The 17,790-nt window shown below is 37.6% G+C and overlaps 1 protein-coding gene and 1 pseudogene across 1 annotated transcript in view; one reads left to right on the top strand and one right to left on the bottom strand.

The window, feature by feature from the left end:
- Il1rapl1 (interleukin 1 receptor accessory protein-like 1) overlaps positions 1-17,790 on the top strand; it is a 1,504,708-nt gene that overhangs the window by 109,962 nt on the left and 1,376,956 nt on the right. The gene's annotated exons all lie outside the window — the stretch shown is intronic.
- Envl-ps10 (MLV-related proviral Env polyprotein-like, pseudogene 10) lies at positions 14,136-16,060 on the bottom strand (annotated as a pseudogene).

Here is a 17,790-nt window from a genome sequence, read left to right as displayed (position 1 = left end):
CAAGGGTTCATGCTAGGAATCATGGATGAGAGCTAGTACCCACTATTTGTCTTTCTGGATCTGAGTTACTTCATTCAATATAAACTTTCTAGTTCCATCCATTTACTTGCAAATTTCATTACATAATTTTTCTTTTCATCTGAATAATATTCCATAGTGTATATGTACCACATTTTCCTTAATCATTTAATTGAAGGACATTTAGGTTGTTTCCATTTCCAGTCTAGTTAACAGTGCAGCAATAAATGTGGCTGAGCAAATATCTGTGGAGCAGGATGTCAAGTCCATTGGCCAGATGTCAGTGACTGGTATATGTTGGTCATGTAGTTTGTTTGTTTGTTTACTGTTTTTTTTATTTTTGAGGATTCTTCCACACTGACTTTTAGAGTGACTGGACCAGTTTGTATCCCCATCAACAGGAAATAAAGGTTACCCTTTCCTACATTCCCTTATAACATTTGTTTTCAGTTATTTGTTGAACTTTGCCATTCATACCTGTTTAAGGTGAAATCTCAAAGTTGTCTGATTTGCATTTCCCTAATTCCTAGGAATGAAAAACTATTTTTGAGGTATTTTATCCACTTTATATTTTTCTTTTGGGACCTCTATTAAGATCTGCAGGCCATTTTCTGAACTGGATCATTTACCTGTTGAAATCTGTGGGGGTTTTTGGTTGGTGTTATTTTTTTGAGTTCTTTATACATTTGGTCTATCAGTCCTTTGTCAGATATAAAGCCGACAATGATTTCCTTTCATTGAGAGGGCTTTCTTTTTCTGCACTTGAGTATTTCTTAAGCTGTGCAGAGCTTAGTATTTGTTAGGTCTCACTTGTTAACTGTTGTTTAACCTCTGGACAGAGGGACTTTTTTGTATGCAGTGTTTCAGGCTTCAGATTTAAGTTTGATCCATTCGGAGCTTGTTTTTGTGAAACATGATAGGTATGGTCTAATTGTGTCCATCTACACTGGATATCAAGTTTTCTCAGCACCATTTGATGAATGAAGTTGCTGTCTTTTCTCCAGAGTTTATTTTTGGCATCTTTATCAAATGTCAGGTGGCTGTTCTTATGTATACGCATGTCATGATAAATTATTTTGTTCCATTGGTCTACACAACAGGGTTTGAGTCAATTCTATGCTGTTTTTAAAATTATTAGTAGCATGAATCTGGTTTTGTAATATTGTTTGAGGACTGATGTGGTAATCCTTCCGATTTTACTCTTTTCTCCCCTTAAGTTTGTCTCAGCTATCTGAATCTGAGGCATTTGTTTTTCTAAATGAAGTGAACAGTAGATTTCTTTACTTCCATGAACAATAGGGTTAGGATTTTCATTGGGATTGTATTACTTCTGTAAATACCTTTTGGTAGAATGTTTGTTGTCATAATAACAATTCTACCAGTCAATAAGCATATGCCTTTGCATTTTCTATTGCCATTCTCTCTTTCTTCAGAGACTTAAACTTTCCATTATACAGGTATATGAGCTCCTTTGTATGGTTTATCCAAGATAATTTGTTTACTTTAAGGCTATTTGAACGGCAGTGGCTCCATGATCTCTTTCTCAGTGTGTTTACTGTATAGCAAGGTTGTTGATTTTTTTCTAAGTTGATACTGTATTCTTCCCCTTTGCTGAAATTGCTGATCATTTTTAGAAAATTTCTGTTGGAAGTTTTAAGACCTCATGTATAATATCATCTTCACATGGGGATTGTTTGACTTATTTATCTACTTTTATCACTTTAGTATTCTTCTCTTACTTTATTGCTCAACTAATGCTTTAAGCACATATTGAAGAGGGATAGAGATAGTGGACATTCCTTTCTTGTTATTAATTTCAATGAGATTGTTTCATGTTTTCCTCCATTTATGATGATGTTGACTGTAACTTAACTATATAGGGCCCATATTATATTATATTATATTATATTATATTATATTATATTATATTATATTATATTCCCTGTAGTCTTACTATTTCTAAGACATTTATCATGAAGTCAATTTGGCATATATTGCCTTTTTATTGCATACCATTGCTACACTGCAGTGATAATGCCAACTTGCTCAAGGTGGACAATTTTTTTGATGTGTGTCTGTGTTTCATTTTACAGTATGTTACTGAACATTTTTAAGACCATGTTTATCAGGGGCATTGGAATGCACTTTTCTTTTTTTGTTGTAGCTTTACTTCGTTTTTAACTTAGAGTAATACTGGTGTATATGAGTGTTTTCTCTGTTTCTATTCCTTTGAATAAAGTGAATTCACTGTAGATCTGTTTTGAAAATCTAATAGAATTCTGTGAAGAATCCATATGGACTTGCTGGGTTTTTGTTTGGTTGTTAGTTTGTTTTTGTTTTGTTTTATTTTAGTGGGAAGTCTTTTGTTATTATTTCACCCTCTTCATTTGTCATGAGTCTATTTAGGTTGTAGATCTCATTGTTTTAACTTTTGTGGTTCAGAGAAATGTGAAAATTTGTCCATTGTTTTTTTTTTTTCTTTTTTCTTTTTTTCGGAGCTGAGGACTGAGGACCGAACCCAGGGCCTTGCGCTTGCTAGGCAAGCGCTCTACCACTGAGCTAAATCCCCAACCCCTGTCCATTGTTTTTAATATTCCAACTTAGTGGAATATAGTTTTTTACAATATCCTGGATTTCTTTGCTGTCTGTTGTAATATTTCCCTGTTCACTTATGAATCTGTTTGTGTCATTTTATTTTTGTTTTAGTTATTTTTAGAAAATTGTGTCAATCTCATTTATCTTCTCAAAGAAGAAGCTCTTAGATGCATTAATTCTTTGCATTATATCTTTATTTGTGTCATTAATTTTATCTACTGCATTTTTTCTTGTTTCTCCAAATGCTTGAGTTACATCATTAAGTCATTAATTCATCTTGTTTTTTTACATTTTAATGTTGACACTGGAGGTATAAATTTCATTCATATGACAACTTTTAATTTGATCCAGAGTTTTATTATATGCAGTTCTAGGATTTTAAAAAATTTCTTTAATGATTTCTTCTTTAATCATTTGCCATTTATTACTGAGCTGTTTTATTATCATATGTTTTTGTACTTTTATTTGTTTACTGCATTTTGATCAGGATTAACATCATGAAATATATTTGAAGTCTATTATGAAACACTATTTATTAGGGAAGGATAAACACAGTTATTTCACTATTTTCTGAATTTGTTAAAATATGTTTTGTGTAACAATGTGTATTTTAGAGAAGCTTCTGTTTGCTACTGAGAAAAATGTATATCATTGTTGTTTAAGTGGCATATTCTGTAGATATCTGTTAAGACCACTTGGTATATGATGCCATTTAATTATACTGTTTCTCTGTTTATTGTTTGTACAGATGACCTGTCTAATTTAGTAACTGGAATATTTAGATTCCCTACTATTAATTGATTGATATTACTCTGTATCTTCAAGTTCAGTAATATGTTTTAGGAAATTGGGTACAGTATGTTGCATGTATGTTTAGAATAGTAATATCTTCTTGATTATCTTTTTCATTTTAGTTTGAAGTCTATTTTATTATCTTATTATTTTATTATTATTGGGGAAGCTTCTTTTTACATAGTACTGTTTGGTTGCATTACTTTTTCCCCCATCCTTTTACTTTAAGATAGTGCCTATCACTAAAACAAAGATCTTGTACAGAACAGAAATACAGATTTTATTTCTTAACCCAGTCCGACAATCCATATCTTTTGATTAAAGGATTGAAAATACAAATATTCAAATATATTACTGAAAGTTCTGTGCTGTTTCAGACTTTTATTTTATGTATTCCACTTTCATAAAATAATCCTACAACAGCCTCCCCACCCTTCAATTTTCCAAGAGCCACTTCCTCCCCAACCCCTCAGATCAATTGCTCTTTCTTTATTCTTCAAAAATATATAGGACTCCTAGGAATATCACCCAAAGTTTACATAACTAAAGAAATTAGACTAGGCATAAACCCTCATATCAAAACTGGATGAGGTACCCCAGTAGAAGGGAAAGGAACCTAAAACCAAGCAAATGAGTCAGAAATACCCCAATTCCAACTGTTAGGAGTCCCAAAAATCCACTAAAGCTAAACAACCACAACATGTATGCAGGGGACCTAGCGCAGACCGTGATTGCCATATCAGTCTCTGTGAGCCCCTATGACTTCTGCTTAGTTGATTCTTTGGTCTGTGCTCTCATGATGTCTTCAGAGACTCAGTCTCCTACAATCCTCCCCGACTACTTCTCTGAGATTCCCAAGGCTCTGCCTAATGCTTGGCTATGGTTCTCTGCCTTTGCTCATATCAGCTTCTGAAGTAAACCTCTTTTATTATGTGTATTCTTGCTGATTTGTACTTAATCAATTATTGATTTGTTGTCTTACTTGTGTTTATTCACCTCTTCATTCTGAAGCATCTCTTTCTGCATTCTTTCTAGGGATGATATGTTGAATATGAAGTTTTGGTAGTTTATATAATGTAATATTTTCTTCCTTTTTCAAGTATGGCAGAACATATTGTGGATATTGTAGTCCAAGGTGACAATCATGGTCCTTTAGAACTTGAGGAGAATTAGTTCAGACTCTTTTGGCTTTCAAAATTTCTACTGAGAAATTAGTAGTTATTCTAATGGAATTTTCTTTATATATGACTTATGAATTTATGCTTGCACCTACCGGTGCAATACCGGTGAGTCAGTATTTTTTAGTGTTTTAACAATGATAAGATATGAGGAGGCTTTTTTCCCCTGTCCTTACCTTTTTGGTGTTCTGTGCACTTTATATGTCTCTATGAATATTCCTTTCTTTAGTTTGGGGAAGTTTTTTTTTTAATGCTATTGCTGAAAAGCTGAACGAAGAAAAATATATGCGATTCTTATCTTTTGTCTATGCTTATAAGTCAAAGATCTAGTTCCTCTACTTTAACTTTTAGTTCTGACATTTCATCCTATTCTGCTCATCCATTCTACTAGCCACGCTCTCTCTTGCATTTCCTAGCCGGGTTGTTGAGCTTTCAATTCCATCTGCATTCCAGCTTGAGGTATAGTCAATATTTCTCTTTCTTTATTGAATTTGGTTCTCAGATCTTATATTACTTTTTGCTATTTCATTAAGACTTAATGTTTGTGGGGTTATTTTTTACCATCACTGAAACATTTATTGTCTTTAAGTTTGTTCTTTAAATTCATTGAGTTGTTTGTTTGCATCTTCTTTAAACTCTTTAAAAATTGTTTGATGAAGTTCATTACTGTTCTTTGAAGTATGGTACCTTGGGTTCCATGGAAATATTGCTCATTTGAGAAAATTTGTATAGGATTTGTGAATATAGCATTTTAAAGCATTTAAAGCCTTGTCTGGTGGAGCAAGCCTCCCTATAATACTGATAAAAAAAAGTGCCATAAATTAAAAGATAGCCAAGTCATCGGAGTCAGATCACTGCCAGACCAAGAAACTCAGTGTCACCTTTCCTTAAAATGAACAACAAATTAGAGGGCTGGAGGTATAGCTTAGGGGTAGCATGTTGTTTTTGTGGTAAAAATTAGAAAGGGACATTTTCTATCAGTTCCCATGAGCTGAATCCACTCACCCTGGCTGCTACTCTACCATGAGGTCAGTCCATGAGCTGCTGTCTCCTGACTGTCCCCCTTTTAACTGCCTTCTCCACACTGTCCCCTAGGCAGTAGGTACTACTCCTGGCATGTGCACACACACACACACACACACACACACACACACACACACACACACACACCTTATTCTGTGGGCCCTCGCCCATTCTTACTCTGCTTGGACAACAGAACCAGATGCGTAAGCTCCAACTGCCTCTCAACCATTTCTTTCACACACTATCCTCTTTAGCCCAGTAAATCAAAGTCCCAGAAACTTGAAATTTAGCAATTCGATTTAAATGTTAATTTCTCAATCCATAATACATCCACACAATAAATTCACTGCCACTTAATAAAGATATAAACTGCCCACCTAGACAAGATTAACTTGAACTAGTCCACCTAGATCTAGATCATCCTGCTCCATCCTCTCTATCTTGATTCCTCTTGCTCCTCCTCCTCCTCCTCCTTCCTAAACATTTTCTTCCCCCTACCCTTCCTTCTCATCCAATGATAGGCTTCACCTAATCCTGGACCTGCCTTGCTGAATAATGATATCATCCTACACATTGCTATAGCATGCTCATCTTCAATTTCCAGTACTTTAATGATAAATCAATCAATAAATAGATCAATCAATCAATCAATCAGGCAGTTTTAAACATTGGCCGTACAATTTATAGACATCAGCATTTCACCCCTACTTCCATAATCTTATTTCTCTTTAGCACAATCTGTGGAATCACTCTTCTAACTTTTGTCAGTATCCATAATGACACAGGCAAAAGATGGTCCATATCTGACCATAAAATGCATTGAACCAGGAGTTTTTATTAGAAATAAGCTACATCAAGGATAAAATAATTATCACTTTGTGACTGTAATCTTTGGAACATTTCAACAGAATATTCCTATTTTTATTTTGGTTGTATATAATATGTCTTTATAAGTTGTACCTCATCAGAGTGCAACGTACAAATTTTCTGGTCATTGTGTCTGCTTCCATTTTAAATTTGGTTATTAGGTCTTAGCTTCATCAGTATGAATATTGTTTTCTATTGCTGCCACAATAAGAATATTTATCCAGGTTGGCAAATGCATAGTGTGAAATGGGTAAAATGATACATAAAAATATGGGTAATAAATATTTCTTAATATTTAATGTCCAGGTAGACACTTCATGCAGACATTTTCTTTGCATTCATAATTTGAACTGAATAATCTTTGCTATATCAGAAGAGAACTATATCCAAGAAGGTAATTCCTGCTATATGAAAGGGACCCTGGCAGTTGGTTACTTCATATTGTTTCTCTCCTCTGTTTGTTGACACCTCATGGCTGAAGAAGGGCTTGAATAGTCTTGTCTTACTGACAGTTGTCAACTGTCAATGAACCATATGCAGTGATGGTAACTTTGTCACCAACTATCTGTGTACCATATGCAAATGGTGAATAGAGTGACAGACATACCCTTTGAAACAACCAAAGGCCAAACTTGCTAAACTAAGATTCAGAAACTTTAATTATTTTAAAATAATATATTTAAAAATAGGTTATTTAAATTAGGTCATGGTCATCCTAACTTGATTCCATTTATCCATTCTTGCCAAGTTTAAGAACGTAAGACAAATACACAAATGGAAAGATGGATGTCTTGGGTCTCTAAATCCAGATCTAGAAGAGTTTTTATTAGCAATGACATTCAATTTTAAGTTTTATCAATGAATGAGAAATTAATATAATGCATTTATAGATAAGTGTAGCTATTTTGAAAAAAGTATGTCTTATTTAAAAGAAGAATAAAAGTATGGATTTACTCGCATACAGAGAAAAATTGGATATCAAATGAAAAGCATGAGATTTTTCAGGATTATTTGATTCTTTGGAATTCTATTGACTGCTTAATAACAACATAATGTTCATCTAGGCACGATGGCATATGTCTTTACTTCAAGCACTCATGAGGCAGAGGCATGTATATTTCTGTCGGCTGAGGACAGCCTGGATTACATAGAGCATTTCAGGAAATGAATAGTTGTATAAAAAAGATCTTTTCTCAAAAACAAAACAAGCCAATGTAATGATCTGTAAGCTGAGACAGTGACAAAGTACTTAATTTACAGAATAGTGCTTAAAATTTGTATCTAGCCAGTATACTTTTAGAGTAATGTATAATATTGATAATTAATAATACAATTATCTGGCACTTTACATATTGAAGTCATTTTGTCCTCACATCATTTATAATATGTAGTATCATTTTCCTTATTTTATAAATACAGAAAATAAAGCTTGAGGAAAGAAAAGCATAAATAGATTAGGTAACTGAAAATAGCACATTTGAGAGTTTTGTCGCCAGTTGGCATGGAGATTGTTACTCCAATATTATCTGGCAATCTGAATAAGGTCAGGTTAATAGTGAATTACTTATGCTCTTTAGACCTTATTTCCAGTGAATGCCCTAGCTGTGCATGTGGAACCCACGGAATATAACGTCTATGTCCTAAATAATTATTTGAACTCTGTGACGGAATAAACACTTGAATAGATGAAATATATACATCAAATGACTATCTTTGCTGTAATATTCTGTAGGAGGCAGTTATATTCTGTACTATACAGATTATAGATTAATTGCCACATTTGGAAGTGTGATTAAGAGAGTACTAAAAGTCTGTTTTATAAAACACATATAGCAACATATTTAAAGTGTCTTGAACTCAGAAGAAAAGTAAATAAATTTTACTGATTCTCATTTAGAGTCTGTTCTTGAAGAATAGAGATGTATATGCATATGAAGACTAGACATGTATATGCATAAAGATAAAAGTCCATTTGTCTATGCCCATGTTAGGACTTTCCTTTTTATTTTTTCATTGGATATTTTATGTATTTACATTTCAAATGTTACCCCTTTCCTGTTTCCCCTCCAGAAAACCATTATCTCATGCTCCCTCCCCCTGCTTCTATGAGGGTACTCTACCTCCCACCAACCCACTCCCATCTCAATATCCTGGCATTTCCCTATACTGGGCAATCAAGCCTTCACAGGACCAAGGGCTTCTCTTCCTATTGACGACAGACAATGCCATCCTCTGCTACACATGGGATTGGAGCCATGGGTTCCTTCATGTATACTCTTTGGTGGGTGGTTTGGTCCCTAGGAGCTCTTGGGGCACCTGGTTGGTTGATATTGTTGTTCTTTCTATGAGTTTTCAAACCCCTTTGGCTCCTTCAGTTCTTTCTCTAACTCCTCCATTGTGGTCCCCATGCTCAGTCCAGTGGTTGGCTGTGAACATCTGCCTCTGTATTTGTCAGGCTGTGGCAGAATGTCTCATTTATAGTTCAAGTTAGCATAGACTTAGTACTATTTAATCCTTATACCTTTGTCTGTACCTTTTAGTTTTCAAAACACTGAACCCAAATCTTATAATATCATTGAATGATTTTTCTATAGAAAACATGTAAAACAGGAGATGTGGGAGGATATTTTTCAATTTATATTTATTTATTTGTTTTATCCCAAACACTGCCCTCTCTGGATTCTTCCTCAAAGAGACCCTTCCTCCATACCTCTTCTATTCTCCTCTGGGAGGGCTTGGCCCCCTTGGATATGTGAGAGAATTTAAGTAGAGCTGGGAAAGACAGATAAGTAAAGAAAATAATGTCTTACTAAAATGAATGTGAAATTCACAGACTGTATTATGCATTGAACATTTTATGTCAAGAGCGTGCAGCAATGTACATGCTTAAATAACCACTCCATACTTCTGCCTGCCTTAGGAGCATGAGCCATGCTCTGGAGATGTCTTTACTGCATCACTGTGACATTTGATAAATTTTATTAACCATTTGGAATCTAGATATTTACTCTAACTAGTAGTGCTTTGGATTCCACAATATTTCTCTTTGTCTTTGCTCACCAGTTATGGGCTTTACACTGTTCAAATTCTGAATCAGTATGGTCTTATATATAGTTTCTAGTTTATTTTAAACAAAAATTGTATAGGTTATACATAATAAAATTAAAATAGAATTTATAAATAAAAATAAAAATTTTTCACAAATTACTTTAAAAGGTTATTGTAATAGAATTGCAGAGATGAGAAAACCTGTAATTGGTACTTTAAACTTTAAGAGAACTTGTATTACAAGTGACAGATTTTCAAAAAGAAGAAACTCCAATACATCAAGAAACCATTGGCCTTTTCACGTAACCATTTCCATGGTAGTTCTAAAAAAGAAACAATTTCAAATTCAGTACTCTCATCATATATGTTTGGAGAATAGATGCTTCACTAAGCCAGTGTTAATAAAAAGAGAGTCAGAAAGCTTTCAACTTCATGCTGAAATACATTGAATTTCCGTATACTAAATAAACTCTCTCTTTCATTATTAGTATAAATGTGGAATCAGGGGCATAGTATACATCAGTTTGAAAGCATTCAATATAATTATATCACATTAAACTTAATTATTTTCTAGTTAAATTAAAGTATTAAAATTTCCTTACCAAAAATAAACAGTGGAGTTTCACCCACTCAAAATGGTGTGTTTTCATATTCTGTTTCTTAAGAAAAGACTGAGAGGATATCTAGAGTATCATTGAATATCATTATCATTACATTTACAATCACTTAAAAATTTCAGAATATTCTTATTTACCTCCCATCTTTATTATTTAACATTTTTGGATTCCCCTTCGCTCAAATTTCTATGTGATTTGAAGACACTATAATAGTAATTGTTAGAAGCTACGATGCCTGTTCTATATCAGAAATAGGGGAATGAAGTAAAAAATTGAATAACCTGAAATAATTGTCGATTAAACTCTGTGTTCATGAAACAGTAGACAATTTACTGAAACAAATTCTAGTATCAAATATTTCATACATACAAATTTTGCACATTGTTCAGTCCTCAGTTATAACTGTTAGAGAGCTCTAAAATTTCTTCAGACTACTGAAATGACAAGTAATATTATTTATATGTTTCTTATTCAGTAAATTACATAATTTATTACAACTCCTCTCTTCCATTCATTTTTTCTGCCTTTATGCATTAATATTCTCATGCTTTCTACTCAAAATTTTTGTCAAATTTCTTCCCACAGAATAGTATCAATTACATATTTGTATCATAGTTCAGTTTACTTATTCAGAACATGTATGCACTTCAACACACACACACACAAATACACACACAAATGCACAAACAGAGAAAGAAAGAGAAAGAGAGGGGGGAGCGTGTTCAGTTATTTGGGACTGAGATAAAAAGACGAATTCTGAAGAAAAGACTGTTTCTCTCATTGCACTTTTGTCTAAGTGGGAAAGTAGAACACACAAAATTAAAATCTTACGATAAGGTCAAAAAATTATAAGGCCACATTAAATATAGTTATTTAGGTAAGAGTTGTTAGAGAGTATCACTGATGAGGTCATGATTGACTCTAAACCTGAATAAGAATGAGCCAGAAAGAAGTAGATACAGTGAAACATACATGAATCACATAGAAAGGGAGAGTTTTCATGTTGAAATAATAGTAAAAATGACTCTGTGACAGTAACATGACTAGCAAGTGTAATCACAGGTCAAGACTAGAATAGTGAGACAGTCATAAGCCAGTTCATATTGGGCACTGGTAGTAAGTTATCATTTTATTCTAACAAGAGATCAATTAGAAAATTTTAGCTCCAATGGTGCTATGATATTTTTTCATTTGAATTTGCCAGTGTGATTGCTTTTGGAAAATGTTTTGAACAAATCAGAATTTTTATTGTGAAGTGTGTTGGGGAGGTTAATCCAATTTTTCTCAGATTGATCTATGATTGGGAGATTTTAATTAGAGACAATTTTAATGACAGAGACAATGAAAAAATCTGGTAGTTCTGTTTGCAATCTAGCAGAGTTTCCCTGATTATATTTGATAAACCTTACCACAGTAACCCTGATAAATTTGAACTAGAGCTAAAAAAATTAAATATTGCATAGAATTTCAAGCTGTGGATAAATGTTATAAACATACCTAATACAATCAACTTAAAAATTTTAAATTTCTTCATGAACCCTCATTCATATATATATATATATATATGACTTAATAAAATTTTCCATTGCCCCTTAATTGTATATGACTTTCAGTAAAAATATGCTTTTACTCGCTAGAAAAATTCTTTTTTTTTTTTTCGGAGCTGGGGACCGAACCCAGGGCCTTGTGCTTCCTAGGTAAGCGCTCTACCACTGAGCTAAATCCCCAGCCCCTGAAAAATTCTTATTTAAATGCATCATACATTCTTAAATGTCATTATTTTATACAAAAATGCAAAGAAAACACCAATATAGACTTAGTAATTGGGCAATATAATAATTGCTATGGTACAAATATGAATGACATATAGTATCATTACAGAAGGAACTTATATTCCAATGGTATAGCCTATATATTCATAAAATAAATATTGTCATGTATTTCTGATGGTAGATACATTTGTCCATCAGATCATGCTCAGGGTATGGCCTTTCATAATAGACCCCCTGAAATGATATTTTTTCCATCTTTATTAACTTGGGTATTTCCTATTTACATTTCAATTGTTATTCCCTTTCCCAGTTTCCAAGTCAACATCTACCTAGCCCCTCCCCCTCCCCTTCTTAATGGGTGTTCCCCTCCCCATCCTCTTTTTTGAGTGTTTTTTACAATATGCTTCATAGACATATACTAACTATTATAGTGGTGGTGGCCACTGTCTCAAAGGTACTCACTTCTCAATCCAATAAAAATGATTAGTTTCTTCCTACTGTATTTTTCCTAACAAGTATAGGCTAGATTGATCTCCCTTTCCTCTGGCTTTCAAAGTACATGTCACCTTTTAAATTCATTGAAATGAAGACAATTTTTACATGGATGTCTTTTATAGAATATATATTGCCAGACTTTCTTGAAACTGCCAGGGTTTGAATAATGACATAGACAGTTATTATTAATTATTATTATGACTCAGGCCTTAGTTTAGGCTACATGCCAGCTATCTCATCTAGCATAATTAACCCTACTATTCTAGAGTACACCCTGCCAAGTAGACCACTACCCTCCCCCCTCTCTGTTCTCAACCAAGTCATGCTAGTGAACTCTTTTGTACTTCATACTTCTCTCAGAATTGTTGTTACTGCTCAGAAGTTCTGCCCTCCCTTCCTGCTTCAGGTGTTGTCTGTCAGTTATTTTCCTATGCAAAGGTGAGGAAAGTATGTGCTTACAAAATACTGAGAAACTGAGGCCGGTGATGAACCATAAGAATAAAAATGCCAAAATCTATCCAGTACTTAGCTCTCTGCTGTGGTGTATGTGTGTGCATTTTCTTTAAATTTTAATTACAGACAGCACAATATAACAAAATGTATGTTTTTTTTTATGTCTGGTAGTGTCTGCACACATTATAGTTACTAATATCAACTGTGTGATTGCTAAATAAATTAACATTCTACACAAGTCTCTTAAAATTTTATTAGGACCTCTTGGAGCTGCAGACCAGATATCATTCCTCTAATTTCTGGAATGGATACAACTCAAGGAAGTAGAGTCCTGAACAGCTCTTTTGGTGGCAATGTTACCAAGAAGAAATATTCACATTAGTATAAATGATCTAAACCTAAATGACCTTAAAATACTATACTAAATCATATTTAGTCTAAAGTCACAGAGAAGTTTCAGGAAAAAAGCATCAATATGAGATGTTGTTTAAAAAAGAAGTATGTAGTTGTCCTTCCTTTTCTCTTCTGACTAATTTTCAATAGGTATGACATACACCATTGAAGAGAGAAGGTGGTGATGTGGAGAGAGATTTCTGTGCCATATTTCCTTTAAAGCAATGCATATTGTCAAATATGTTAGTGCAATTGACAGTGTGTGTTTTGTTGTTTGTTTTGTTTTGTTATTTCATAGTATTGAAAGACCCTCAGAGAGAATCTTCCCTCAGGAGGGAGATCCTCGAGCCCAATGACCAGTCCGAGTCCACAGGCTGCAATCAGCAAGAGGATTTTTATTGATCAAGATACACAGATATCTGTGGGCGCCCGAGTCAATTCTGAAGACTGGCGCGCCTAGCAGAACCAGGGATGGGCTTTTTATAGGGTTCTGGGAAGCAGAAGCGAGCATACAGAAGCAGATGCATGGTTACAGGGGTCAGCCCGGGAGCAAGTTCTCTAGCTGTCTTCCTGGAACATAACAGCTGACTCGGCCTCCCACCAGGGTGTGGGACCTCTCCCGGGGCTTTCCACATTCCTCTTTCTCATTGTCAGGCGCTCAACCGCAATCATCCTGTCGCCAGGCTCTCCACACATATCCTGCGTGGCAGCCGCTGTGTACTCAGTGTTCTGACCTTTCCCTGAACCAGTCATCCTAAGTACAGCCTTGCAAAATGGTGTTACTGCTGCTAAGCTGGGGTCTTTCCGTTACTGCTGCTATGTTGGGGTCTTTCATTCCCCCATTTTTTTTGCTAACTCTGAGTGAAATCTTTCACTCGGCTTGGTTAAGAAATCTCTGTCTCTTGTTGTCTCAACCTATGGTACTGCTGCGTCAGCACGAGGGCCTGAATGACTGAAAGTCTATTTCTCATGAACTGGACTAGCCTATTAAGGATACAGGGTCCAATAAGAAGAATTAGGAGAAGAATAAGTAGGGGTCCCATCAAGGTAGAGAGGAGGGTAGCAAACCAAGGGGATCGGTTAAACCACCCCCCAAACCACCCTTGTTGGGAGTCAAACAGCTTTTGTCTCTGGGCCAGGCGTTCTCAAAGCTTAGCCATATTATCTCTTACTATTCCAGTATGGTCTGCATAGAAACAACACTCTTCTTTTAGAGCGGCACATAATCCGCCCTCGTGGAGGAACAACATATCTAACCCCTGTCTGTTCTGGAGGACCACCTCAGACAACGATGTCAAGGATTTTTCTAATGTACTCACAGACTCTTCTATAGCTTTAAGATCTGCATTCATGGCTGCTTGTAGCTGACGGAAATGACCAGTTTCTATGAGAGCAGTGGTCCCGGTCCCTATACCCGAAGCCACTCCCCCCAAGGTGATTCCTCCTAGGAGTAAAGCTAAGGTCAGGGTGGCAGGCTCTCGTCGAAATCGAGTCTGCCTCTCGAAAAACGAGTATATATACTCGGATTCATGGTAGGTGACTTTGGGCCAAATTTCTACTAACACACAATAGTCAGAGGATTGATTGAGGACTGTGGCCGAGATGCAGGGTGTTAGTCCGGTGTTGCAGGCCCAGTACGTGCCTCCGGGGGCTGTCAGGAAATAGTTCCCAGTGGGAACCCTCTGAGTGGTGTTGCAGAGGGTCTGGTGTGTGTGGGGTACATTCACCAAGCAGAGCCCTCGTCCTGAGACCTCGGGCAGAGTTAGTTTGTGGCTAGGAGAATTGGCACAGCTGTCCGGGGCAGCGGTCATGTTGGTATAATTTCCAATGGCTGCCACCCCTTCATAATAGGCGGACCGGAAACAAGGCACAACCAGCACTCCTGAGTCCTAGAAGTGTCTGAATAATTGAGAGCCAGATATGCACCAGTCACCAAATTGAATAATCGATCCCCGGTGCCTGGCAATGGGGAGATCAGAATGGTGGAGCCCTCCATCGTGGAGAAGGGGCTTGTAGGGGTACTACCAGGGGCCTGAGTGACCTTAGGCAATGACGGGAGTTGGGCCGGTGCCGGGAGCGAGGGAGGCTTCTGATCTGGTAGAACTAGTTTGGGTCCAATGGGTTGAGTGGTCAGGGGAGAGACCTGTCTATTTAGAGAGAACAAGCCCACCGGATAGGTCCCTGTGACATATAAGCGCAGGCCCCAAGATTTGGGCCCGTCCCAAGTCGCTCTCCTATCTGAGTTGGTGAAATGGAGGACGAGGGGATTGCATTTTGCGCCCCGTTTACACAAGGTGTAAGGAGGCCGACCGTCTCATTTCAGAGTGATCAGGTCCCAAGATGAGGGTGGCTTTCAATACGCATCCCCAGTGGTCTCACATCCCCACTGGGCACAATACCCACTCCCTCGCCCTCCACACTCCAGGCTCACTCTGTGTCCAGGGCAAACATAGATCTCCTTGCTGTGGGAAGCCGGGCTGCAACCATAGTAGGTGGTTGAGGGATGCCAATTATAGGTAATGCCAGGCTCCCATTTGTAGTTCACTACATCACAAAGGTCAAAGTATAAGGGAGGGAAGGCATCGGCCAGCGTCCCCCTTACGGAGGTTGCATTAGCCAGCCTTCCTGTCTTGAGATTAGTGACTGTCCAGGTAATGTTATAAATATGGTGGGGGGTTATTCCCCCACTGACTCCAGGCCACAAAAGGACTAGGAGGAGCCACGTAGGAGCTTTAACTTTAAGGGGTTTGGGGTGCGCTGAACTCTCCATGTCTGGGGTGTAGTGTTGTGATTAGTCAGTTCCTCAGACCGGACTGCCTTGACATGTGACGCGTGGATCCAAGCCGCGATCCCATCTACCTTTAGGGATGTCGGGGTAGTCAGGAGGACGGTGTAGGGTCCTTTCCACCTTGGCTCGAGATTCTTGGTCTGGTGTCTGAGCACCCACATGGTGTCTCCAATCTGGAACGGGTGTGGCACCACCGGAGACTCAAGCTTGTCCTGGTAAGCAGCGGCCAGAGGTTTCCAGACGTCTCTCTGCACGATCTGTAGGGCCTGCAGATGGGCCCTCAGAGAAGGGCTGTCAGCAAAATCAGCAATGTTTGAATCAAAGAAATGGACAAATGGGGGTGGTGCTCCATACATTATTTCAAAGGGAGTTAGACCATGGGGGCCCGGGGTGTTCCGGGCCCAATACAGAACTAGGGGAAGGAGGGCCACCCAGTCCTTTGAGCCAGTTGCCAGCGTAAATTTGGATAAAGTCTCCTTAATTGTTCTATTCATGCATTCTACCTGACCTGAACTCTGGGGTCTATAGGCACAATGTAATTTCCAATCAATCCCCAGTAATTTGGCCACCAACTGACTTACTTGGGAGACGAAAGCGGGTCCGTTGTCCGACCACAACGCTTGAGGCATGCCATACCTAAGAAAGATTTCTTCGAGGAGCTTCTTGGTAACCATCTTTGTAGTCTCGTGCTTTGTGGGGAATGCTTCGACCCATCCTGAGAAGGTGTCTACAAACACCAGAAGATACTTGTATCCATACATACCTGGTCTAATTTCAGTAAAATCAATTTCCCAATGGGTGCCGGGGCGGTGTCCCCTAGGACGAACCCTTTGTCCAATCATGGACCTTCCAGGGTTAACCTGAGCACATGCTTTGCAACTCTCAGTCACCTTTTGTATTGTTTTGTCCCGATTCAAAAAACACAGATTTATCTCTTCTCGATCTAGTAAGGTCTTCATCTTCTTAAACCCCAAATGGGTCAATTTATATAGAAAGGAGATCAATTCAAAAGTCATTTTTATTGGCGTAACTGTCTTTCCTTTGTAGACCCACTGTTTTAATTGAGGGTAGTAGATGGCCCCCATTTTTTCTAGGAGCTCTATGTCCTCTTGGGTATAAACCCAACTGGTTTGTCCCACTGGTGGGGGCGTGGGTTGGTCTGGGCTATTTAAGGGCAAAATTTGTTTACTCATGGCCACTTCTCGCGCTGCGACATCGGCCAGCCTGTTTCCTCGTGCCTCTGAGTTGTGCCCTTTCTGGTGTCCTGGACAATGCATAATACTCAGTCGTTTGGGCAAGAATAGGGCTTCTAAGAGGGCCAGTATTTCAGCCTTATTTTTGATTTCCTTACCCTCAGATGTGAGCAGTCCCCGCCTCCGGTAGATCTCCCCGTGGATGTGTGCTGTGGCAAAGGCATAATGGCTGTCTGTATGTACATTTAGCCTCTTACCTTTTGCCATTTTGAGCGCCTGAGTCAAGGCGACGAGTTCAGCCCGTTGTGCGGAGGTACCAGCAGGCAGGGCTTTCACCCAAATCACTTTGTCCTCCGTAGTGACCTCGGCTCCAGCCTTTCGCTCTCCATATGCCAAGAAGCTGCTGCCATCCGTGTACCATGTGTGGTCAGCATTCTGAAGAGGCTGGTCCGATAGGTCCGGCCTGGTTCCATGTACTTCTGCGAGGATTTGTAGGCAGTCATGCTGTTCTGCCTCCTCTGATAGAGGAAGCGAGGTGGCAGGATTGAGAGTGACTAT

The sequence above is a fragment of the Rattus norvegicus genome, chromosome X (genome assembly GCF_036323735.1).
Source record: "Rattus norvegicus strain BN/NHsdMcwi chromosome X, GRCr8, whole genome shotgun sequence".
NCBI lineage: Eukaryota > Metazoa > Chordata > Mammalia > Rodentia > Muridae > Rattus > Rattus norvegicus.
The sequence above is the reverse complement of the archived record's forward strand: the minus strand, read 5'-3'. Positions and strand labels throughout refer to the sequence as shown.